We start from the raw sequence: 26,442 nt of genomic DNA on the forward strand, positions 1-26,442 counted from the left end.
GCAAGACCAATGTTTTTGACTTGGCTTCATCCAGGACAAAGCACTCCGCTTGAGCGGCACCCCATCCATTAGCTTAAACATCCACTCTCTCCACCACTGGCGCACCGTGGCGCAGTGTGTACTATCTACAGGATGCTCTACAGCAACTCCCCAAGGCTTCTTCGACAGCACCTCCGAAACCTACGACCTCTGCCACCTAGAAGGACAATGGTAGCAGCTGCATAGGAACACTACAACAACTTGTACTTATATAGCGCCTTTAATGTTGTAAAACATCCCATGGTGTTTCACAGGAGTGTTATAAAACAAAATTTGACACCACGCTACATAATGAGAAATTAGGGCAGATGACCAAAAGCTCGGTGAAAGAGGTAGGTTTTAAGGAGCATCTTAAAGGAGCAAAGAGAGGTAAGAGAGTCGAAGAGGTTTAGGGAGGGAATTCCAGAGGTTAGGACTAGGCAGCTGAAGGCACGGCCACCAGTGGTGGAGCGATTAAAATCAGCAATGCTCAAGAGGCCAGAATTAGAGGAGTGCAGATATCTCAGGGGATTGTGGAACTGAAGGAGATTACAGAGATAGGGAGGGCTGAGGCCATGGAGGGATTTTAAACAAGGATGAGAATTTTAAAATCGAGGCTGTGCTTAAACAGGAGCCTATGTAGCTCAGCGAGCACAGGGGTGAGGGGTGAATGGTACTTGGTGCGAGTTAGGACACGGGTAGCTGAGTTTTGAATGGCCTCAAGTTTACGTAGGGTAGAACATGGGAGGCCAGCCAGTAGTGCGTTGGAATAGTCGAGTCTAGAGGTAACAAAGGCATGCAAGAGGGTTTCAGCAGATGAGCTGAGGCGGGGCGGAGATGGGTGATGTTACGTTGGTGCAAATAGGCGGTCCTAGTCATGGCGCTGATGTGTGGTCGGAAGCTCATTTCAGGATTAAATATAACATCAAGGTTGCAAACAGACTGGATCAGCCTCAGATAGATGCTAGGGAGAGGGATGGAGTCATTGGCTAGGGAACGGAGATTGTGGCGGGGACTGAAGACATTGGCTTTGGTCGTCTCAATATTTACTTGGAGGAAATTTCTGCCCATCCAGTACTGGATGTTGGACAAGTGGACGGGTCGAGAGAAGTGGTAGTGAGGTAGAGCTGGGTGTCATCAGCGTACATGTGGAAACTTATGCTGTGTTTTCTGATGATGTCGCCGAGGGCAAGCATGTAGATGAGAAATAGGAGGGGCCAAGGATAGATCCTTGGGGGATACCAGAGGTAATGTTGCAGGAGTGGGAAGAGAAGCCATTGCAGGTGATTCTCTGGCTATGGAACCAGGCGAGAGCAGTCCCACCCAACTGGACAATGGTGGAGAGGTGTTGGAGGAGGATGGAGAGGTTAACTGTGTCAAAGACTGTAGACAGGTCGAGAAGGGTGAGGGAGGAATACTTTACGTTTGTCACAGTCACATAGGGTGACCTTGATAAGAGCCGTTTCAGTGTTGTGGCAGGGGCGGAAACCCGATTGGAAGGATTCAAACATTCAGTTTCAGGAAAGATGCACACGGATTTGGGAGGTTGGAGATGGGGCGGTAGTGTGCAAGGACCGAGGGGTCAAGAGTTGTTTTTTTAAGTAGAGGGGTGATGACGGCAGATTTGAAGCAGAGGGCAAAAGTACCTGAGGAGAGAGAACCGTTAACAATATCAGCCAACATGGGAGCCACAAAAGAAAGTTGGGTGGTCAGCAGTTTAGTGGGAATAAGGTCGAGGAGCAGGATGTGGGTTTCATGGACAAGATGAGCACTATCACCTCCCAGTTCCCCTCCAGACACACACCGTCCCGATTTAGACATATATCGTTGTTCCTTTGTCGTCGCTGAGTCAAAATCCTGGAACTCCCTCCCTAACAGCATTGTGGGAGCACCTTCAACGCATGGACTGCAATGGTTCGAGACGGCTGCTCACTACCTTCGGAAAAGCAGCTCGGGATGGACAATACATCATAGAATCATAGGGCTAGAAATTCATCTACTTACTGCCACTCCATAGCGCCATGAAATGGCGATAAAATGGCGGCCGCTGTTGTTTTGCCAGCTGGCGGCGGCTCCCACGGCAGCTGCCATATTCATGTCCCCCTTTGCACTGCCAGTAATTGGTAGTGTCCTGAAAGAAAATATGGCAATGTGGTGATGTCAATCAACGTGCAACGCCAACTTAACATTACCAACGCGAACTTTGAACCTAGCGCTGAATTCAGCGCTGGGCCCTAAGCATGCCAGATAAACCTGGCGTGCAAGCAGGCTGACAGTGCAAGTGGCGATGTCAGCACCTCTTATGTCGGCACCTCTTAAAGGGAACACATCATTACGTAAGTTTGAATGTAAGGTTTTGGACTTTTAAATTTTTTTTTATTGAAGTGGTTTGCTGCAATAGAAGTGAAAAGTTTTTTTTAAGTGTGTAGGGAGTGCTGCTGGATGCTTGCAAGGGTTCAGAGGGTAAATGAAGGCTTTTAAGAAGACAAAACATGCTGCGAATGCTCAGCAGGTCTCTCAACATCCGTGGAGTGAAAAACAGATTTCACGCCTCAAGTCGAGATGCTGTCTGACCAGCTGAGTATTTCCAGCATTTTATGCTGTCGTTTCACATTTCCAGCATTCGCTTGCAGAGAGAAGAGGAAGTCACAGAAGAAGAGGAAGCATCAGAGGAGAAAGCCGCAGAGGAGGAATCAGAGAGGAGGAATCAGATGGAAGGATGCATCCCAGACAGCCCCTTTATGGCCGATTTATCCAGGATGGAATCATCCACCAACGGTCCCAGTGACCGCAACCCCAATTCCCCTTTCAACATTAGTCCCACACCTTAGCTTCCATCTGTTACAGACCATCACAATGTCCTCTTGGCCACAATGCTGAAATAAAAGCCACCGCAAAGCAAACTTTCCAATCCACCTATATACATCTATCCATCCAATGTGACATCAAGAAATCAACTCATCACACGTATGCATTCTCTTAGTGACTGTCTTGTGTGTGCCTTTGCCTATCCTACTGATGTCACATAGTGCTACCCCAGTGGCGCATGCATGGCTGGTGGAAGGCTGCTGACTTTCAGTGGGAGACACTGCAAATGGCTGTGCTGGTTGGCCTTGAGGAGCTGGTGGTTTGGAGTGTCAAATCAATTTTCTTCTGTTCTTGTACTTTTTTACACTCCTCACCCTCTTGTTGTTCACCCACTGGCTGGGCCGGCTGCATTTCTTGGGTGTGTGAAATGAGGAAGGCACAAGGGTGGATTTGTGGTAATGGGAGGGCAGGAAAGCAAGAGGTGCATGTCAGAAGGAAGATAACGTGTGAGGATACCAGCATCTTGTATCCTTTCAGCCCCACCACTGACCAAGGACTCAGCCATGCCCCTGCCATGAATGGCCTGCACCGACTCCTCCAAGGGAGTGAGGTGAGTCTAGGAATGGGAGATATGCCTCCTGATTGGTGCAGATTGTTGGTAGGTGAGTGATTGGGGGTTGTGCATTGAGCAGAGTGTGATGCTGGTGGTGAAGTTGGTAGCAGACGGCTTTTAAAGGTGCATTCACTGATATTGACCAGTAGTCTGAGGTCATGAAGCTTCTTTGGGCACTGGAGCCAAATGGTGGGGGCAACACTGCTGGCGGTGACGGCCTCGGTGATGTACTCCCATGTCCTTCATTCTGGAGGGCTTCCTGTCACTTGTGGGTAGAGGGTCTGTCTTGCACTGTTGCACCCCTTCACAAAGCTGGAGTGCTGTGTGCAAGACACTGGGTGCCTGTTCCCTGGCTTGCTGAGCCATTTGTGTTAGGGCTGAGGCAGTTTACCCATTTGCTGAGGTTAGGAAGGTAATTCAGCTTTAAGAGCTGAATATTCATATTTGGGACTTCTTTTTAATGTTAAATATTTTTTTTAAAGCATAAAATGCTGAAAACTGAATTGTTTCACTTCATTTTAATTTGTATTGCTTCAGTGTGCATGGCCCCATTAATTCTCAGACCTCTTCATTACCCACAATTCCTTACAAGCTCCACAGCCTCGATTCCAGAGGCTGTGGGAAGCTCGAACGCTGCACCTGCACACAAACTTCATCTCGGATCCCTCCAGCAATGCCACCAGGACGGCTTTGCACGGAAGGTAAGCGCTGCGCCACCAATCTCAATGCCCCCCCAGACCAATTTTGCTCCGTTAGCGTTGCGGCCAGTTTCAGCAGTTAACTTTGTTTGCTGCTGAACACAAATTTCTCCCCCATAGAATCTTACATTAAAGAAGGCCATTTGGCCCATCGTGCCTGTGCCGGCTTTTTGAAACAGCTGTCCAATTACTCACACACCCCTGCCCTATCCCCATAGCCCTGCATTTTTCTCCCTTTCAAGTACTTATCCAATTTCCTTTTGAAAGTTACTATTGAATCTCCTTACACCATCCTTTCAGGCAGTGCATTCCAGATCATAACTCGCTGCGTAAAAAAATTCTCCTAATCTCACCTCTGGCTCTTTTGGCAATTACCTTCAAATTATGTTCTCTGGTTTCCGACCGTCCTATCAGTGGAAACAGTGGGGGAGAAATTCGGTTGTTAGCACCACCGATTAACGCCTAAAGAGGCCGAGAAGTGGGGCGCTAGCCAATTTCCGGAAATTCAGTGGCGCCCCCCCTCCGTAGTGCCTGGCACTAATAGTGACAGCTTACCTGGGCCTTACCAAGTCGCTCTCGGGCTGGAGGAGCGTTATTTAAAGGGGACTGGTGTGGTTTAAAAGCGGCAGCCATTTTTGGAGCACAACTTCCTCGAGAGCTACAAAGAGTTGCTGAGCTGCACACTGAGAGCCATTTGACCACTAAGCCAGCACAAGCAGGCGATCTTCAGCCTTCTGACCATTACCTTGCTGTTGGTGAGCCTTGACAACGGGGAACCTTCCTGTGGGCACTTATTATGGGGGCTGCATTGGAGGGGAATGTCCTGCTGCTGAATCATCTGGAAGGGCACTGAGACGCTGGGAGAGGGGGGGCAGGCATGGCCAGATGGAGGAGGGCCAACAGACATCGCCACAGCAGACCTTACGCTGGCAGGGTTTTCCGACAGCAGCTTCCCTACATGAACATGCCGGAGGAGCAGTGTGTCAGAAGGCTGCGATTTAGAAAGGAGGTGGTGTCTGAGCTGTGCCAGCTGCTTCAGCCAGATCTGCAGCCTCAGATAAGGTGCAGGACATCTCTGTCGGTGGCTGAGAAGATGCCTGCTGGCCTGAACTTCTACACGAGCGGCTCTTCTCAGGCTGCGCGTCAGAGGCTGATCAGAAGTAGCTTCTCGGCCCCTCTCACGGAATGCTTGCTGCCATTCCAAGAACAGGAATGGAACCGGTCTGATACCCCCAAGCCTGTGAAGGGCAAGATGCATGTAAATAGCAGGCATGGCCATTGTAAATGAAGAAAGTGTTTCATTACACAAAATGTGGTTCCTTCAAACATGAGAAAGCTATGGCAACAGAAAGCAAAACGAATACACTGACACATAACTGCCTCTCACACCCGGGAGACTGTCCAAAACATAAATCACAATACGACCATCTTCCTTGGCCTTGAATCCACTGCGCCAACCAAAGCATCCAATGCCCCATCAGTGAGGCATTCCGCCCTCTGCCTCACCCTTTCCATGTCTTGCTAGGCTGGTGCGCCACAGGTAGGCTCCCACCGATTTGAAGGCCTACAAGGCAGTGAGTGTGTCTGGTGATGCCAATTGACCTGCCCCTTTAAGAGCTGGCCGGTGCCAGTGTGTCTCAGGGAAAGTGATTATTGACAGCACCTGCGCTGCGCCCCACCGCCACGAAATTGGGTTGCGCCGCCGGGTTAGCGCCTTAGGAGTCCCATGCAGCGCCTGATTTAGTGCCGCAATCACCTTTAGGGGCGCTGCAACCCAATATCGCGCTAGGTGGCGCTAAATTGCGCCTGGCGCTAAACTTTGCGCATCGCCAGGACTAGCGCCCCAAACGCGGCTATACCGAATTTCTAGGCCAGTGTCTCAAAATTTACTCTATCAAAACGCTTCATGATTTAGAACGCCTCTAATTAATCTCCCCTTAACATTCTCTGCTCTGAGGAGAACAATCCCATCTTCTCCAGTCTCTCCACGTAACTGAAGTTCCTCATCCCTGCTCCCATTCCAGTAATTCTCCTCTCCAGGGCCTTGACACCCTTCCTGAAGTGTGGTGCCCAGAATTCAACACAATTATCCAGCTGAGGCCGAACCGGATTTTGCCCCCAAACTTTCAGAAGTCGGCGTTGATGTGGGCCGTGCACTGAATAGGGACCAGAGAGCTTGGTTATTGAACTTATATCAACGGTCCAGGAGTTTGAACCCAAATGTTGATTATGTAGGATCAGAGTCCTCAGAAAGCTGCTCCCCACAATTCTAACCCATGTGGGATGACTTTAAAGGACTCAGTTTCACAAGCTCTCTGCACTCACCCTCGATTTGCTGGTATGTTTGTCGAAGAAAGATTTGTCAAGCTGGATTCCAAGATATCACTGCACCAAAGTAAATGGCCTGTCCTTCCAAACCTTGACTTGGTTATTTCCACGTGCTAAGTTAACAGGCTTCAAACAACGACACAAGTCGTGGGTGTATGTCACTAGGATACATTTGTGGTAATTCACAGACATGCCAAAAGCAAATGGCAGCACTGGCTGACAGCTACAGTACTGAGCCAGCCTGAGGTTGATCAGATTGAGATACTCAAGTAGGTGCCAGCCTTGACAACATCCTAAGAATTAAAACACCAGATAAATGCCAACAATAAACTGTCATTTGATATAATTATAAAATGCACACTATATACAAATAAATATAAATATTATTTAACCAGTTTGTTTTAAATGGATTTGCTGTGGGTGTCAACATCCATGTTTAGTCTGAGTTTGTTTCTGGTCAAGTGAAGTGAAAGCCAGGAAGTGCAGCACTGACCAAGAATTGACAGTGAAAGCACTGGACAGGGAAGGAGACTGTGAGCAGCGAGATGGCGTCTGCAGATCTAACACATGAACTGACCTGTCCCATCTGCCTAGACATGTTCACCGACCCGGTGTCCCTGGAATGTGGGCATCACTTCTGCAGATCCTGCATCTCTCGGAGTTGGGAGAAAGTCGCGGGAGATGTCTCCTGCCCCCAGTGTCGGCAGGTCTCCGCCCAGAGGAACACCAGGCCCGCTCGGACCCTGGGCAACATCGCCGAGCAGCTCAGACTGCTGAAGGCGACACAGCGGGAGGAGGAGTTTTACTGCGAGGATCACGAGGAGCAGCTGAAACTGTTCTGTGAGTGTGGTGTATGTAACTTGTTCCACCTTAAGAGAACTTAAACCTGTTCCACCTTAAGAGATGTACTACTTTCTCTGGCTGCTGTATATGGTAATACCGGTGGTGACCACACCGGTATATAAGTGCTGTGTAGTAATTTGCTGGGTAGTTCAGCCCTGACCTTCGACTAGTAAAGACCTGTTAAAGTTATTCTTGTGGTCTGTGTGCAGTGATTCATATTAACCATAACTGGAACACACAGACTTAACAGTGAGGAGGAGCAGAAAGTGATCTGTGTGGACTGCTGGAGCTCAGAGCATCAAACTCACAAAGATCAACATATAAAGGAGGCCACCCAGAAATACCAGGTACTGGGTCACTGAACTCTCTGCATGTCCGGCACTGATTTAATTTGAAATACAATCTGTATCTGTATCACCTTTAAACATACCTGACCCTCCGGTAACGACTGCTGGATATTGAATTTAATTTTATACACATACAACAGGAAGATCCTTCACCCTAAATTCAGCACAGATTACCAACATGTAACTCACAATTATTATCATTCATTGACAGTACTGTAGTTTTATATGTGAACTTTTAGTTATCGTAGAACAGTCAGACTTTAGGAGCCCGTGTCCTTCATTCACTCTTTGTGCTAATAATCTGAGTCTGTCTTCTTCTTCTTAGGCAGTCCCTCGGAACCGAGGAGGACTTGCTTCCACACTAAAAATGAGTTCTCAGGTGACTGATGATTCCAATGCAGGACCTACAGTCTCTGTCACAGGTGGGGCAGATGGTGGTTGAAGGGGCGGGCGTGTGGGTGGGGTGCTTCGGTTGACATTCGCTCCTTTCGCTGTTTGCGCTTGGCTTCTGCTTGCTCCCGGCAAAGAGATTCGAGGTGTTCTGCGCCTTCACAGATGCTTCTCCTCCACTCTGGGTGAAAAAAGTTCTCCTCAACTCCCCTCTAATCCTTCTACTAATTACTTTAAATCTAGGGCCCCTGGTTATTGACCTCTCTGCTAGGGGAAATAGGTCCTTCCTATCCACTCTATCTAGGCCCCTCATAATTTTATACACCTCAATTTGGTCTTCCCTCAGCCTCCTCTGTCCCAAAGAAAACAACCCCAGCCTATCCAATCTTTCCTCATAGCTAAAATTCTCCAGTCCTGGTAACATCCTCGTAAATCTCCTCTGCACCCTCTCTAGTGCAATCACATCTTTCCTGTAATGTGGTGACCAGAACTGCACGCAGTACTCTAGCTGTGGTCTAACTAGTGTTTTATACAGTTCAGGAATAACCTCCCAGCTCTTGTATTCTATGCCTCGGCTAATAAAGGAAAGTATCCCTTATGCCTTCTTAACCATCTTATCTACCTGTCCTGCTACCTTCAGGGATCTGTGGACATGCCCTCCAAGGTCCCTCTGATCCTCTACACTTCTCATTATCCTACCATTTATTGTGTATTCCCTTGCCTTGTTAGCCCTCCCCAAATGCATTACCTCACACTTCTCCGGATTGAATTCCATTTTCCACTTTTCTGCCCACCTGACCAGTCCATTGATATCTTTCTGCAGTCTAAAGTTTTCTCCCTCACTATCAACCACACGACCAATTTTCAGATTTGCAAACTTGTTAATCATGCCCCCTACATTGAAGTCTAAATCATTGATGTATACCACAAAAATCAAGGGACCTAGTACTGAGACCTGCGGAACCCCACTGGAAAAAGCTTTCCAGTCACAAAAGCATCCGTCGACCATTACCCTTTGCTTCTTGCCACTGAGTCGATTTTGGATCCAACTTGCCACTTTCCCTTGGATCCCATGGGCTTTTACTTTTCTGACCAGTCTGTCATGTGGGACCTTGTCAAAGGCATTGTTAAAATCCATGTAGACTACATCAAATGTGCTACCCTCATCAACCCTCCTAATTACTTCCTCAAAAAATTCAATCAAGTTAGTCAGACACAAACTTCCCTAAACAAGTCTATGCTGACTCTCCTTGATTAATCTGTGCCTTTCTAAATGGCGATTAATACTGTCCCTCAGAATTTCTTCCAACAATTTTCCCAGCACCAAGGTTAGGCTGACTGACCTGTAATTACTTGGTCTGTCTTGTTCTCCATTTTTCATCCGGGCCTTGTGATTTATCTACTTTCAAAGAAGCTAAACCTCGTAATACTTTCTCTCTCACTATGTTTATCTCATCTAATATTTCACACTCCTCCTTAACTGCATCTCTTGGAGCACTCAGATTCCGGTTGGTAACTCACTCCTGAAAACCCATAACTGCATACATAAACAAACCGAAACCCTCAATTAGATTTCACACTGCAACTCACTCCCAGGTATCCATTATTATTATTCTATATATAAATCATCAGAACCCCTCGATTAGATTCCAGCCTGTAACTAACTCCCAGATATCCATTATTCTTGATACAAACCATCTGAATCCCTGAATTAGGTTCAAGCATGTAACTCACTCCCGGGTATCCATTATTCTATATATAAACCATTCAAACCCCTCGATTAGATTCCAGCCTGTAACTCACTCCCAGGTATCCATTATTTTATAAATAAACCACCTGAACCCCTCAATTGAGTCCCTTAATTATGTTTGGCTTGTAACTCACTCCCATGTATACAATATTTAGTTACATTGTTTAGTCAGCAGTGAGTTGTTAGTTGTTGCATGTTTTATGAATCTATTTATGCTGTCAAGATTTCAGCCTGCAACTCACTCCCTGGTATCCATAATTCTACATATAATCTAAACCGCTCGATTAGATTCCAGCCTGTAACTCACTCGCGGGTATCCATTATTCTAACTATAAACCATCTGAACCTCTTGATTTGATTCCAGCCTGTAACTCACTCATATTTAGTTATATTAATCTGTTGACAGTGACTTGTTGTGAATTATTGTTTTGTTATGTATATAGTTAGGCAATCCAAGAAGTCTGACATACAGTGTGACAAAGAATATGACAAACCCTTTTTGCATGTGTGATGAATACAAGAATTTAAGGGCTAGAAATTCGGCTGTTAGCGCCACCGATTAACGCCTAAAGAGGCCGAGAAGTGGGGCGCTAGCCAATTTCCGGTCGGGCGCAGGGCGCCTAGCGCCTCGCCCCATATTGAGCATGCATTTAGCGCCGGCTAGCGCCCGCTCATGGGCGCAGGCAGATTATGACGTCATCTGAGTATGCAACACCTTTTGGGCGCCCCAGACCGGAAATTCAGTGGCACCCCCCTCCGTAGCGCCTGGCGCTAATAGTGACAGCTTACCTGGAACCTTACCAAGTCGCTCTCGGGCTGGAGGAGCGTTATTTAAAGGGGACTGGTGTGGTTTAAAAGCGGCAGCCATTTCTAGAGCACAACTTCTTCGAGACTTACAAAGAGTTGCTGAGCTGCACACAGAGAGCCTTTTGACTACTGAGCCCGCGCAGGCAGAGGAACTTCAGCCTTCTGACCATCGCCTTGCTGTTGGTGAGCATTTACAACGGGTAAACTTCCTGTGCGCACTTATTATGGGGGCTGTATTGGAGGGGAACGTCCTGCTGCTGAATCATCTGGAAAGGGCACTGAGACGCTGGGAGAGGGGGGCGGGCATGGCCAGACGGAGGAGGACCAACAGACGTCGCCACAGCAGACCTTACGCTGGCAGGGTTTTCCGACAGCAATTTTCCTACATGAACATGTCGGAGGAGCAGTGTGTCAGAAGGCTGTGATTTAGAAAGGAGGTGGTGACTGAGCTGTGCCAGCTGCTTCAGCCAGATCTGCAGCCTCAGATAAGGTGCAGGACATCTCTGTCGGTGGCTGCGAAGATGCCTGCTGGCCTGAACTTCTACGCGAGCGGCTCTTCTCAGGCTGCGTGTCAGAGGCTGATCAGAAGTAGCTTCTCGGCCCCTCTCACGGAATGCTTGCTGCCATTCCAAGAACAGGAATGGAACCGGTCTGATACCCCCAAGCCTGTGAAGGGCAAGATGTATGTAAATAGCAGACATGGCCATTGTAAATGAAGAAAGTGTTTCACTACACAAAATGTGGTTCCTTCAAACATGAGAAAGCTATGGCAACAGAAAGCAAAATGAATACACTGACACATAACTGCCTCTCACACCCGGGAGACTGTCCAAAACATAAATCACATTCCGACCATCTTCCTTGGCCTTGATTCCACTGCGCCAACCAAAGCATCCAATGCCCCATCAGTGAGGCATTCCGCCCTCTGCCTCACCCTTTCCATGTCTTGCTAGGCTGGTGCGCCACAGGTAGGCTCCCACCGATTTGAAGGTCTACAAGGCAGTGAGTGTGTCTGGTGATGCCAATTGACCTGCCCCTTTAAGAGCTGGCCGGTGCCAGTGTGTCTCAGGGAAAGTGATTATTGACAGCACCTTCGCAGCGCCCCACAGCTGCGAAATTGGGTTGCGCCGCCGGGTTAGCGCCTTAGGAGTCTCATGCAGCGCCTGATTTAGCGCCGCAATCACCTTCAGGGGCGCTGCAACCCAATATCGCGCTAGGTGGCGCTAAATTGCACCTGGCGCTAAACTTTGCGCTTCACCAGGACTAGCGCCCCAAACGGGGTGATACCGAATTTCTAGCCCTAAGTCATTAGGAGACACACGGAGCCCAGGGACACTGGGATTATGAATATTGTTTGTTCTGTTCGGTATTCAATCTGTTCCAGGCCCAAGTTAACACACTGAGAAGAGAAATCAGCACTGAGTTTGAAAAAATGCACAAGTTCCTGTCTGAGAAGGAAGAGCTGATAAAAGCAGAGCTGAAGCAAAACGCAGATAAAATATTAGAAGAAATGAAGAACAATTTAACGAGCATCTTTGATGAAATATCTTCCCTTGAAGGAGTGATAAGAGATCTAAAAGTGAGGCTGGAGATACAAGAAGCCCAAGAGGTCCTCAAGGTACAAAATGTATCTCCTCCTTGTAAATCTGGGCATGATCTCCCAGCGTAAAACCGCCACTAACTGTCAATCAGACTGAAAGAGGCTACAGATGTGCTGATGTGGGACATGGAAAAGTTGATCTCAGTTCAGATGGGACTCATCTGAGGAACATACGAACAGGAGTAGGCCATTCAGCCCCTCGAGCCTATTCCACCATTCAATGAGATCATGGTAATCTGCGCTCTAACTCCATAAACCCACCTTTGGCCCATATCCGTTAATACCTTTAGTTAACAAAAATCTTTGCGGAAGAGAGTTCCAAAACTTCTACCACCCTTTGTGTGTAGAAGTGTTTCATAATTTCACTCCAGAAAGGTCTGGCTCTAATTTTTAGACTATGCCCCTTAGTCCTAGGATCCCCAACCAGCGGAAATAGTTTCTCTCTATCTACCCTATCTGTTCCCCATAATATCCTGAAAACTTCGATCAGATCACCCCTTTAACCTTCTAAATTCTAGGGAATATAACCCTAATTTGTGTAATCTCTCCTCATACCTTAACCCTTGCAGTCCGGGTATCATTCTGGTAAACCTACGCTGCACTCCCTCCAAGGCCAATATATCATTCCTAAGGTGTGGGGCCCAGAACTGCTCACAGTACTCCAGGTGTGGTCTAACCAGGGTTTTGTACAACTGCAGCATAACTTCTATCTGCTTGTATTCTAGTCTTCTAGATATAAAGGCCAGCATTCCATTAGCCTTTTGATTATTTTCTGTACCTGTTCATGACATTTTTATGATCTATGTACCTGGACCCCCCAAGTCTTTTTGGACATCCACTGTTTTTAGCTTTTCACCATTTAGAAAGTACCCTGTTCTCTCCTTTTTAAATCCAAAGTGGACGACATCACATTTGCTTACATTGAAATCTATTTGCCACAGTTTTGCCCATTCACTTAATCTATCAATATCCCTTTGTAATGTTATACTTTCATCTACACTGCCTATAATGCCACCTATCTGTGTGTCATCGGCAAATTTGGATATATGACTTTCTATGCTATCATCTAAGTCGTTAATAAATATTGTGAATATTTGAGGCCCCAACACAGATTCCTGCGGGACACTACTAGTCAGATCCTGCCAATTTGAGTGCCTACCCATTAACCCTACTCTCTGTCTCCTTTTGCTCAGCCAATTTCCTAACCAGGTCAATAATTTGCCCTCAATTCCATGGGCTTCTACCTTAGTGAACCGTCTCTTATGTGGGACTTTATCAAATGCCATAAAGTCCATATAAATAACATCTATAGACATTCCCCTGTCCACTACTTTAGTCACCTCTTCAAAAAATTCAGTCAGGTTTGTCAGGCATGACCGGCCTCTCACAAATCCATGCTGGCTCTCTCTGATCAACTGAAAATTTTTGAAGTGATCAGTCACCCTATCCTTAATTATAGACTCCAGCAATTTCCCGACAACAGATGTTAGACTAACTGGTCTATAATTCCCAGGTTTCCCTCTCTCACCATCCTTAAATGGCGGTGTGACATGCATGTGACAATCTAAAGGGACGGTTCCTGAATCGAGAGAACTTTAGAAGATTATAGTTAGGCTATCTGCAATGTGCTCACCTACTTCCTTTAAAACCCTGGAATGGAAACCATCTGGTCCTGGGGATTTGTCACTTAGTGGCATTATTTTCTTCATTACTGTTATTTTACTTATGTTAATTTTATTGAGTCCCCGTCCCTGATTCAGTATTAGTTTCCTTGGGATTTCTGGCATGCTATCCCCTTCTTCCACTGTAAATACTGGCTTTCAAAAGAGAATTGGATAAGTACCTGAAGGAATAAAATTTGCAGGGCTACGGGGAAAGGGCGGGGGAGTGGGAAGAGCTGAAGTGCTCTTGCAGAGAGCCGGCACGGGCCGAATGGCCTCCTGCTGCGCTGTAACCATTCTATGATTCTACTGATGCAACGTAATTATTCAACATGTCTGCCATTTCCTTATTATCATTGACAATATCACCACTTTCAGTTTTTAAGGGGCCAACATTGCTCCTGACAACCCTCTTTTTCCTAATGTAATTATAAAAATTCTTCATATTGATTTTGATATCCCTTGCAAGTTTCTTTTCATACTCCCTTTTTGTAGCTCTTACTGTCTGTTTTGTGGCAATTTGCTTTTCTTTGTATCTTTCCCTTTCACCAGGATCTGTGCTATTTTTTGTATTTTTGTATGATTTTTCTTTTCGTTTTACGCTGTCCCTTACCTCTTTAGTCGTCCATGGCTGGGTTTTTTTGGTATGTAGAGCTCGTGCCCCTCAGAGGTATAAACTGGTTCTGTATCACATTATACTCTTTTTTAAACATCACCCGCTGATCTTCTGTCGTTTTACCCATTAACAGATTTGCCCAGTTTACTGTGGACAGTCTCTGCCTCATCCCGTTGAAGTCGGCCTTACCTAAATCTAGAATCTTAGTAGCTGTTTCATGTTTCTCCCTTTCAAACGTTACATTGAACTCAATCATGTTATGATCGCTGTTGGATAAATGTTCACCCACAGTTAGGCTGTTAACTAAATCTGGCTCATTACTCAATCTAAGATGGCTTGCCCCCTTGTTGCCTCTCGAACATATTGTTGTAGAAAACTATCCCGGACACACTCAAGAAATCCATTATCTGAGGATGGGAATAAGGTGCATTGCTGGGGAGAAGTAGAGGAGGGGCTTTGCTCCGTTGCTGGTTCTGCTGTTCCTTACCTTGGGATCGCTTGATGTTGACACTGAGGGCAGGAACTCTAAATGGTAAGAGGTCAGATTGTGTGAGGAATGAGGAGGAGTGTTCCCAGGGAGCACTGGTCAGGAAATCACATACCAACTTCTCCTAATGTGCAGTAATCAGGGCCTGTGGGCCTGTAATTTAAGTCCCCCGCTCTCTACTAGTGCCCATTGGGGAATCGACTATAACCTTCCACTCCCCAGCACTAATTCACATCCCTCATCATGTTGAACCGAAAGTACATTCTCAAGAAGTTACTCAGGAACATCTGGAAATAAATCTAACAATTTGTTAAACTTGCCGAGTCCTTTTCTGATGGATTCCTTGGTATCTTGATTCCAACCCTTGTTAAAGGTTCGTCGAAGGATTTGTAGCAGCAGCTCTTTAATCTGATTCAGTAACGTTTATTCTGTTCCTTTCCCCTCAGCACATTCAAGACCTTTTAAACAGGTAAGCAGATTTAAAGAAGCCGTTCTGTGATCTGATTGCTGCTCTCTCTCGAACACTGATTGATTCCCAGCCCTGTTTTTACAGGTGTGAGATTGAGGTTCACAATCCTGGAGCTGTCTCCGCTGAGCTACCTGTGGATATAGTTGGCGGACCATTCAAATACGTCAAGGTGTGGAGGGAAATGAGAGCAGTGATTTCACCAGGTATCATTATTATCGGGCACCTTCTTCCTTCTTTAAAATTCATTCTCAGGATGTGGGTGTCGCTGGCAAAGCTGACACTTATTGCCCATCCCTATTCATCCTGAGAAGCTTCTTGAACCACTGTTTGTAGCAGTTTGATACAACTGAGTGGCTTGCTCGGCCACTTCAGAGGACAGTTAATAGCCCACCACGTTGCTGTGGGACTGGAGTCACATATAGGCCAGACCGGGAAAGGACAGCAGGATTCCATCCTCAAAGGACATTAGTGAACCAGCTGGGACAATCCAACACTTTTACTGATAACATAACTGTCATAAATCGCAACTTCTACAAGAAGTAACTCAGGAAGTACTACTGGACAGCCAGCTGAGGGCGCCGCCTGAGGAGTATAAATACTCGGGCGTGGTCCCAACTTGGCCAGAGACAATCTTGAAACAGGAAGCTAGTGACTACTAACTAGACCTCCATGTTTTGGTACAAGTCCATTAAAGCCTTGCTTTATGTTCAACCAAGTGCATAGTGAGTCTTTATTACATTAGTAACCACTACACGACCGAACCCGTTCACCCTACTGTTATCCATGTGACTAAAGTGGGGGGAACAGGTTTTCTTGTTCATACTCCTAAGGTGATTGGAACGCCTGAGGGCACTAATACCTGAGAATCGGGCAGTAAGGAACGTTCCACCCTAAGGGAGCCCGTCTGATTATACATCTGATTAAATTAACGGACGGGAGATTGGGTGGGCTCTGCTACAGGCATGGAACTAGATAGTTGATGAGCTGTATGAGAGCAGATATTATCGATATTTTACTGAGCACATTTCGTCCACTGCTATGCCTGTGGACACTGATGTTGGATACACTGCAAAGTGTTATAGACGGGGAGGTAGGTCACTAAGTAAATGCAACATCAGGATAGACAAATAGTGCAAACATTGGGAACAGGAGTAGGCTATTCAGCCACTCCAACCATTTAGTTAGATCACGGCTGATCTGTACCTCAACTCGAGGTAGGTATTGTGCGGCAAGTGTCTCACCTCCTGACTCCCCAAAGCCTATCCACCATCTACAAGGCACAAGTAAGCAGTCTGATGGAATACTCTCCACTTGCCTGGTTGAGTGCAGCTCCAACAACACTGAAGAAGCTTGCCACCATCCAGGACAAAGCAGCCCACTTGATTGGCACCCCATCCACCACCTTAAACATTGACTCCCTCCACCAACGGCATACCGTGGCTGCAGTGTGTACCATCTACAAGATGCACTGCAGCAACTCACCAAGGCTTCTTCAGCAGCACCTCCCAAACCCACGATGTCGACCACCTAGAAGGACAAGGGCAGCAGGTGCATGGGAACACCACCACCCCCAAGTTCCCCTCCAAGTCACATGCCATCCTGATTTAGAAGTTTTTCGCCGATCTTTCATCGTCGCTGGGTCAAAATCCTGGAAACCCCTCCCTAACAGCACTGTGGGAGTCCCTTCACCACACGGACTGCAGTGGTCAAGAAGGTGGCTCACCACCACCTTCTCGAGGATGATTAGGGACGGGCAATAAATGCTGGCCTTGCCAGCGACGCCCACATCCCATAAATGAATTTTTTTTAAACTCCATATTGGTGAGACCGCACCTGGAATACTGCATACAGTTTTGGTGTCCACACTTAAGAAAAGACATACTTGCTCTCAAGTCAGTACAAAGAAGGTTCACTCGGTTAATCCCGGGGATGAGGGGGTGGTCATATGAGGAGAGGTTGAGTAGATTGGGACTCTACTCATTGGAGTTCAGAAGAATGAGAGGCGATCTTATTGAAACATATAAGATTGTGAAGGGGCTTGATCGGGTGGATGCGGTGAGGATGTTCCCAATGGCGGGTGAAACTAGAACTAGGGGGCATAATCGTAGAATAAGGGGCTGCTCTTTCAAAACTGAGATGAGGAGAAACTTCTTCACTCAGAGGGTGGTAGGTTTGTGGAATTTGCTGCCCCAGAAAGCTGTGGAAGCTACAACATTAAATAAATTTAAAACAGAAATAGATAGTTTCCTAGAAGTAAAGGGAATTAAGGGTTACGGGGAGCGGGCAGGAAATTGGACATGAGTCTAGGTTCGGAATGGTCATGGCCCTGCGGGTAGTGGAGTGGGCCCAGGGGCCGTGTAGCCTGGTTCTGCTCCTACTGTGTTCGAATTCTGTGTTAGATTTCAGGAGATGGTTTTATTCCTGTTCCTGGCTGGGGTGGAGATCGCCTTTACAGAAGGTAAGTACTGTAGAAAATATAGGGACAGAGTGATCTCCTGGACGAGTTTCGATCGCCTAGATGGGTCGGAGAGGAATTTCCCAGATTTTTTTCTCCCAAATTGGCCATTGGGTCTTTTATCTGGTTTTTCGCCTCTCCCGGGAGATCACATGGGCTCGGGTGGATGGAGAGTGATAGAAGATTTGAGGTTAGGATCAGATCAGCCATGATCTTATTGAATGGTGGAGCAGGCTCGAGGGGCCGATTGGCCTACTCCTGCTCTTATTTCTTATGTTCTTCTTATGTTTATGTACTCGCCTTTGCTCCATATCCTTCAATAACCTTACCCAACAAAAATCTATCGATCTCAGTCTTGCAAGCTGCAATTGTCCCTCAGCATCCACAACCTTTTGGGGGAGAGAGTTCCACAATTCCACTAGCCTTTGTATGAAAAAGTACTTATTGATTTTGCTCCCTAATGGCCTGGCTCTAACTTTATTCTGGATTCCCCAACCAGAGGACATGGTGGCCTGGAGTTTTCGCTCAATTCGTTGTTTTATTCGGCATAATTCACTTGAAATCGGTGTAACCGGCGCAAAAGATCATGCAATTTTAAGCACAAATTGTTTTCAGCGCAACTCACATTTCCGTGATATTTTGCGCTAGTTTTAAAAACATTGCGCAAGTAGCAGGCCCCGCCCACATAACTGGCCACAATTGTGAGTTTCCGCTAATTGCGCTTGTCTTCGCCTTCGAGGAGGCTCTAAATATTAAGCTGGATCTTTTGGGTGCCAGGGCACGAGTAGGTACGTTTTAAAAGATATTGAATGTAATTTAAATTACAAAGGAACCGACTACTGTATCCTAATCTAGCTCTGGTATCACTCTGGTAAATCTGTACAGTATCCCCTCCAAGGCCAATATATCTTTCCTGAAGTGCGGTGCCCTAAACTGAATGCAGCACTCCAGAAGTTCTTATGTTCGCCTTTGTATTCCAGCCCCCTGGAGATAAAGACCAATATTCCATTCGCCATTTTGATTATTTTTTGTACCTGTGCGGCTTTTAGTGATTTGTGTGCATGGACACCCAAATCCCTTTGCTCATCTAAAGCTTCCAGTCTCTCACCTGGTACAGGCTACACAGTGGGTTAGACACTGACCTTTCACTTCTGGGTCCTTGAGTCAAACCCAGCCCAGACTGATGGGATGAAAGTCTCTTCTGTCTGCAATCTGCAAGTGTTTTGGGTCAAATGGGTTGGGGTAATCTTGATCCAGTTCACATTGGGCAAGGGCCAGCAGCAGAAAACTGACCCGAATTTGCCATCTCATTCATAGAGGCAATAGGTGGGAAATGGAAAAAACATCATACTGGTGAAGCAGAGGCAGGTGCTCATCTGACATGGAGACTGAGGCACATTGTTGGGGCAGAGTCTTCTCTTCTTAGGCAGTCCCTCGGAACCGAGGATGACTTGCTTCCACATTAAAATGAGTTCTCAGGTGACTGATGAGTCCAATGCGGGACCTTCATGTTAAGTCTGTGAGTTGTTCAAGTAATTAATACTCAGACTTAATCAGTAACAATAAAACAGGTCTTTACTGGTTGGAGGTAGGGACTACACTGAATACAAGATTATTGCACAGTGCTTATATACCGGTGTGTTCACCCCCGGTATTACGTCTACAGCAGCCTGAGAAAGTAGTACATCTCTTAAGGTGGAACAGGCTTAAGCTCTCTTAAGGTGGAACAGGTTACATACACAACACTCCTCCCTTCTTAGCTTTATAGTCATCCCCCCCATTTAACATAACGTAATAACATATATACATATATAACTTCATGTTTAACGTAACATATCACAGATTCAGTCTCTGCGGAAAACAGTTCACAGATTCAATCTCTGTGGTGTAGTCGGTTCACGTTACTCATTCAATAGTCCTTTCATGGATTTAACAGCTTGAACTTCCGAACTGATTTGGCTCCGTTCGGAGGGACCACGTGTGTGATCTGGTAGAGGTGATAATGGTTCAGATGGGTCATCTTCTGTTTTTACTTTTCCTTTTCTGCTTCTTGGAGACTCTCTGGGCTCCATTGTCAGCTGCCACAGCTGCCAGCTGCATGCGCAGTTCCTCCTTCTCTTCCTCCTTTTTTCGTAGTAGAGCCACCTTCTCCCGATGTTCCGTAGACTTTCGGTGCTCCTCCATGATTTCTGTATGGTGGGAGTCGAAGTTACAAGTTGGGCAGGACAGGACATAGTAATATTCGGAGTCGTCCGACAGGTCAGCGAGAGGGTCGTCTATTTCCTCCATACCCAGCTGGACGTTAGCCAGCTCTTGTTCCAAATCCAGATATCTTTCCTGAAGAGACTTCTTCATGTGTACCTCTGCATCCAGCTTTTTCTGGGCTTTCAGCAAGTCGTTTACTAGTGACCTCATTTGTGATTTTAATACTTCAACTTCCTTTGGAGATTGATTGATCGGACTATGCAATCCCTCTACCGGAGCAGCTGTTTCAGCGGTCTGTTGTTCGACATTGACGTGAGTCAGCGTACTTTTGGCATCCAATGGCTGCTCTGTTGCAGTCGTTTCAGTCTGTGTCGTCACATCAGCCATCTCAATGACTTTTGAGAGCTCCGAACCCTTTTCCTTTGAAGATCGCAGCTCGTGTTCAAGTTTTTCCCATTTCAGAGTCTTGTCCCTCAGCATATGAAGGAGTTGGCTGACCGTTAACTCTTCTGACGCCAGATTATGGCACGCACCTTCAGAACCTGAATCAGCTTTGATTCGTTCGGCCTCCTCGCGCAGATGGTTGGTGTGCTCCTGCTCCATTTTCTCCATCAGTTGCTTCTGTTGCCTTTCCAGATTATCCCACTCTGTAACAAAGAACTTTTTTATTTCATTCATCTCTTGCTCAAAACAGCGAATCATTTGTTCTAATTGCTGTTGTAGTTTGAAATGGAGTTGAGTTCGAGCCCAGTGTCCCTCAAGAATGTGCATATCAGTAGACTTGACAGACTCAGAATTCTCTGTTAAACTATGTTGTTGTTGCTCAGTGGAATTCTGTGCTGAAACTTTGTCTTTTGCACATGGGTTGGTCTTACCATCATCAGTTCTAGAGTCTGGGCTGATTATCTGCACCGAGTTCTCACTCTTTATGGCTGTTAGCGAATGCCAGTCCATATTTATGTTTCTAAACCACTCCCGGCCTAGTAGTGGTGGACCTCCCTCCGGTAGCACATATAAGTCCATTATTTGACTTCCTTCGCCCTTATTGGCCACTGCAACCTTTATTGTCCCGATGGGGTACACTCTCTGCCCCGTGTAGGTTGTCAATATAATCTCTGTATCCTGTAGGGGAATATGTTGGAATAACCTTCTGTAATCTTTCTTATTCATGACCGACAATGCCGATCCAGTGTCCAATTCCATTTTTACTTGGACTCCTTCTATCTGAAGAGTAACCCAAATTGTCTGGAGGTCTGCACCCTTACCAACGTTGAGTACCCTTAAGCTAGCCAGTTCAATACTGCTTAAGCCAGCCAGTTCATTACTGCTAGCGTCTGAATCGGACTCCTGTTCGGCCACCTTGTGTACTTTTGCGTATTTTCCTTGCGGTGACTTCTTGTTGCTGGTCTTCTTCCCTGACCTGCATACTCTAGCTATATGTCCAAGCCTACCACAAGTTCTACATTCTTGGTTTTTAAACCAACACTGGTTCTGATCATGCGTTGTCTTTCCACAACGATAACATTTGCCAGAACTCACACCCAATTTGTGTGCACTGAGCTCCGGTGACCGTAGCTGCATTACTGCCGTGCCTCTCGCTGCGGCTTCGTGTGCTGCTGCCATAGTGACCGCCTTCTCAAGCGTCAGCTCATTCCCCTCGAGCAGTCGCTTTTGTGTATCCTGTTTAAATAAACCACACACAAATTTGTCTCGTAGTGCATCTGTCAGTCCCGTTCCAAACTGGCAATATTTCGCTAATTTACGCAATTCCAGCAAATATTCAGCATTGCTTTCATGCTGTAGCTGCCTTCTGTCGTAAAATTTAAATCATTCCGCTAGCATCAGCGGCGTGGGGTTTAGATGATCTTTCAGGACAGTAACAATCTCATCGAACGTCTTATCCGCCGGTTCATCTGGTGGTAACAGGTGTTTCAATTGCCCGTATGTCTTCGCACCCATTAAATTTAATAATGTTCGTGCTTTATCAGCCTCATGAATTTTATTGGCCTTACAATAATTTTTAACTCGTTCAACATATATGGCCCAATCTTCGATGTCACTATCAAAGTTGCTAATATTCCCGTGTTTAGGCATTGTAGTACTTTATCAGATTTGCAATTTCTCAGATTTTTTTTTTTTACTGCTATCCAAGATGGCGGCTTCCCGCTCTTGCCATCATCCTCCGCCCACAAAATGGCGGTTTTCCCGCTCTTGGCGGTCTTCACCCGTCCCCCGACGCCGTCTCCCTTCAGCCCCGAGTGCGGCCCTTATCTCCGCCGCGATCGATGGCCCGCGCTTTTCACCGCGGCTCTCGCGCCTTCAGTGTCTGCCGACGCTGCGCCTTTCAGCCCGAGTGCGGCCCTTATCAGGGATTGCGATCGATGGCCCTTCTACCTCCGACTTCCCCCAGCCCTGTCTTTGCAGCCAACGCTGCTTGGCTTACCCACCACCGAGGTTGAAAAAGAAGCTGCAGGATGTCTTCTGTCCTCCAGTTTTCAGTCGCTGATGGAGGCTTCAGGGTCCTAATGCCTGTCGCTTCCAGTGGGGTGGTGAGGTTTGAAACCTCTCTTCAACGTCCTGTCTGTGGACGAAGCCGCCGTGGAATAACTGCCGCAGGGTAAGAACCTGACTCGTCGCCAGTGTTAAGTCTGTGAGTTGTTCAAGTAATTAATACTCAGACTTAATCAGTAACAATAAAACAGGTCTTTACTGGTTGGAGGTAGGGACTACACTGAATACAAGATTACTGCACAGTGCTTATATACCGGTGTGTTCACCCCTGGTATTACGTCTACAGCAGCCTGAGAAAGTAGTACATCTCTTAAGGTGGAACAGGCTTAAGCTCTCTTAAGGTGGAACAGGTTACATACACAACACTTCAGTCTCTGTCACAGTTGGGGCAGATGGTGGTTGAAGGGGTGGGTGGGTGGGTGGGATGCTCCTTGAGCTGCTTGCGCTTGGCTTCCGCTTGCTCCCGGCGAAGAGACTCAAGGTGTTCGGCACCTTCCCGGATAGTTCTCCTCCACTTTGTTCGGTCTTGGGCCAGGGATTCTCAGGTGTCGGTGGGGATGTTGCATTTTTTCAAGGAGGCTTTGAAGGGGTCCTTGAAGTGTTTCCTCTGCCCACCTGGGGCTCTCTTGCCATGTCGGGGCTCCGAGTAGAGCGCTTGTTTTGGGAGTCTCGTATCGGGCATGTGGACGATGTGACCTGTCCATCGGAGCTGATCGAGCGTGGTCAAAGCTTCGATGCTGGGGATGTTGGCCGGAGCGATAACACTGACGTTGGTGCACCTATCCTGCCAATGGATTTGCAGGATCTTGCGGAGGCAGCGTTGGGGCAGAGTAGAGGGAGCTTCACTCTGCAACTGGTTGTGATATAACTGACCTGGATGCTGAAATTGGAGTCCCAATTTTAACCTAATCTACCCAGCAGGACTGAGGGTGGGTTTGGGTTATTGAAGTCAATTGGCAGTAAAATTGGGCAGGGTGTAAAATGGGCATCCGACCCGAACCTGCCTCATTACCACCAGGTGGATTAAGTTAAAATCGGGACTGGGTACCTGAAATGGTTTGGATATATCCCCACTTTTCCCTCTTTCTTTCCTGAGGTCCCCTGGGAGTCACTGTCCTTCTGGCCCCTCGCTCTCTGGTGTGTGCCTGGGTATTGAGTGTCACAGGCTATTGGGGGAAGTCATCAAAGGATGCAGCCAAAGGATCACTTCTTGATCAAATTGGCCTGGAAGACCAGCCCTGGTCGTTGGGTTCTTGAGCTGAGGAAAGTGGTGATAGCCATCGCTGTCTGTACACATCTCGTGTTCCAGTCCTGGTTTTCTTATAGTAACAGCTTCCCATTCATGTTTTGTTTCAGTCCCAGCATCTCTAACACTGGACCCAGTGACGGCAAACAAAAAACTCATCTTGTCCCGGGATCTGACTAGTGTGAAGTTTGGGAATAAGGAGCAAAACCTTCCTGATCGGCCGGAAAGATTTGATAAACGCTTGTAAGTTTTGACCTCAATGAGTTTCACATCAGGGAGACACTACTGGGAGATGGGTCTTGGAAACAAGACTTGCTGGATTGTGGGTGTCTGCAGAGAGTCTGTCAACAGGAAGGAAGACATCATCCCTTCACCTGAGAATGGATATTGGGTCATTGGCCAGCTTCCTGAGTACAGATCATTGAAAATACCAGACGTCACCTCCCATCTGAAAGTGAAACCCCGGAAGCTGGGAGTTTTCCTGGACTATGAGGGAGGACAGATGTCATTTTATGATGCTGAAGACATGTCTCACCTGTACACTTTCACTGACACTTTCACCAAGAAACTCTATCCCATCTTTAATCCGTGTAATAATAACACTGGTACAAACACTGAACCACTCACACTGCTCACTGGTTAACACAGTGGGGCACGTTTTCTGAGGTCACGGCTCTGGGTGAGCAGCTTAACCCACTGCCCGAGCAGCTCACATTGCCCCAGTTGTCTGCTGTGTGCTGCCGGCGGGTGAGGGTGTTTGCTGTTGGTATGTACTCTGTAAATTTAGCTCAATGACTCTACCCATTCTGATGTCCCTATCTCAATCTAATATGACCCAGACATATTGTGCTGGAATGAAACAAAGTGTTTTAATTTTCTTTCTTTAAAAAATGTTTGTCTTGTAGACTGGACTGACAGCGGGTGTGCTGATTGATGAGTCAGGGAAACAGTAGAAAGAATTAGGAACAGGAGTAGGCCCATCCAAGCCCTCGAGCTTGTTCCGCCATTCAATTAGATCATAGCTCATCTGTATCATAACTCCAGCTAACTGTCTTGATTCCATATGCCTTAATACACTTACCTAACAAAATCCTATCGACCTCAGTTTTGACATTTTCAATTCACTCCCGGCCTCTACAGCTTTTTGGGGGAGAGAGTTCCAGTTTTCCATTAACCTTTGTGTGAAGAAGTTCTTTCTGACATCAACTCTGAATGGTCGAGCTCTAATTTTAAGGTTACACCCCCCTTGTTCTGGACTCACCCACAAAAGAAATTTCTTCTCTCTATCTACCCTATCAAATCCTTTAATAATCTTAAACACCACAATTGGAAAGAATGGGGAGGGGCATGAAAGGTGGGAGAAAGGAGAGAGGTAGTGAAGCGAATGGAAGGAGCGGATGAGGGGAGTAAAGGAAGAAATTAGAGTGTAAGAGGTGATGAAAAGGGAGAGAAAGGGAGGGAGGTAGGGAAGAAGGGTGGGAAGGGGAGGGGAGGGGAAGGGAATGGGAATGGAAGGGAAAGGGAAAGGTAAGGAGGGAAGTGAGGGACTCATGAAAAGGGAGGGCATAGAAGGAAGGGGAAGGGAGAGAAGGGATGGGAAGAGAGTGTGAGGGAATGGTTGAAGGGGAAGGGGAGGAGGGATGGAAGACGAGGGAAGGGAGGAGGAGATGGGTGCAGAATGGGGAAGGGCATGAAGGGAAGGAGGAAAAGAGGGAGGTCATGAGACGAATGGATGGAAAAGAAAGGAGAGAGGGAAGGGAGTAAGGGAGTGAAGGAAAGGGAGTGAGGGGAAGGGAGAGCGGGGAATGGAGTGATGGAATAAGAATAAGGGAGTCAGCGAATGAGAAGGGAGTGAGAGTAAGGGAGCGAGGGAATGAGAAGGGGGTGAGGGGAAGGGCATGAGGGAATGAGAAGGGAGTGAGGGGAGGGAGTGAAGTGAAGGGAGTGTTTGGGGAAGAGAAGGCATGAATGAAAGGGTGGGAATGAGGGGGTGGAATTGAGGTCGGGAGGAGTGTGTGAAGGTAGCTAGGGATGGGTACATTGAAGGGAGGGAGGGAATGAGGTGGAGGGAGTGAGGGTAAGGAATGAGTAGTGGAAAGAAGGGCGGGAGCACTGAGGGAATGGGAGGGAGGAGAACAGATGGAGCAGAAGGGCGGGAGAGACTGAAGGGAAGGGAGGGCGGGGAAGGGAGGGAGGAGAAGGGAGGGAGGAGAAGGGAGGGAGGGGAAGGGAGAGAGAAGGATAAGGGAGAGAGGGAGGGTGAGAGGGAAGGAAGGGAGAGAGGGAGGGTAGGGAGAGAGGCAGGGAAGGGAGTGAGGGAGGGAAGGGAGAGGGAGGGAGTGGAAGGGAGGGTGCAGAAGGGAGAGAGGAGAATAAGGGAGAGAGGGGGGAAGGGAGAGAGGGAGGGGAAGGGAGGGAGGCTAAGGGAGGGTAAGGGAGAAAGGGAAGATAGGGAAAGAGGGAGGGTAAGGGAGAGAGGGAGGGTAAGGGGAGAGAGGGAGTATAAGGGAGATAAGGGAGGGTAAGGAAGGGAGGGTGGGAGGGGAGATAAGGGAGGATAAGGGAGGGAGGGAGGGGAATGGAAGGTTTG

The 26,442-nt window shown here is 47.2% G+C and overlaps 1 pseudogene; it reads left to right on the forward strand.

The window, feature by feature from the left end:
- The first annotated feature begins 6,226 nt into the window (after positions 1-6,226).
- On the forward strand, positions 6,227-24,512 carry LOC147095812 (zinc-binding protein A33-like; annotated as a pseudogene).
- Positions 24,513-26,442: the final 1,930 nt, after the last annotated feature.

Source organism: Somniosus microcephalus, unplaced genomic scaffold, assembly GCF_052327205.1.
Source record: "Somniosus microcephalus isolate GS21.2 unplaced genomic scaffold, FLI_Smic_1.0 unresolved_chr1, whole genome shotgun sequence".
Classification (NCBI taxonomy): Eukaryota; Metazoa; Chordata; class Chondrichthyes; order Squaliformes; family Somniosidae; genus Somniosus; species Somniosus microcephalus.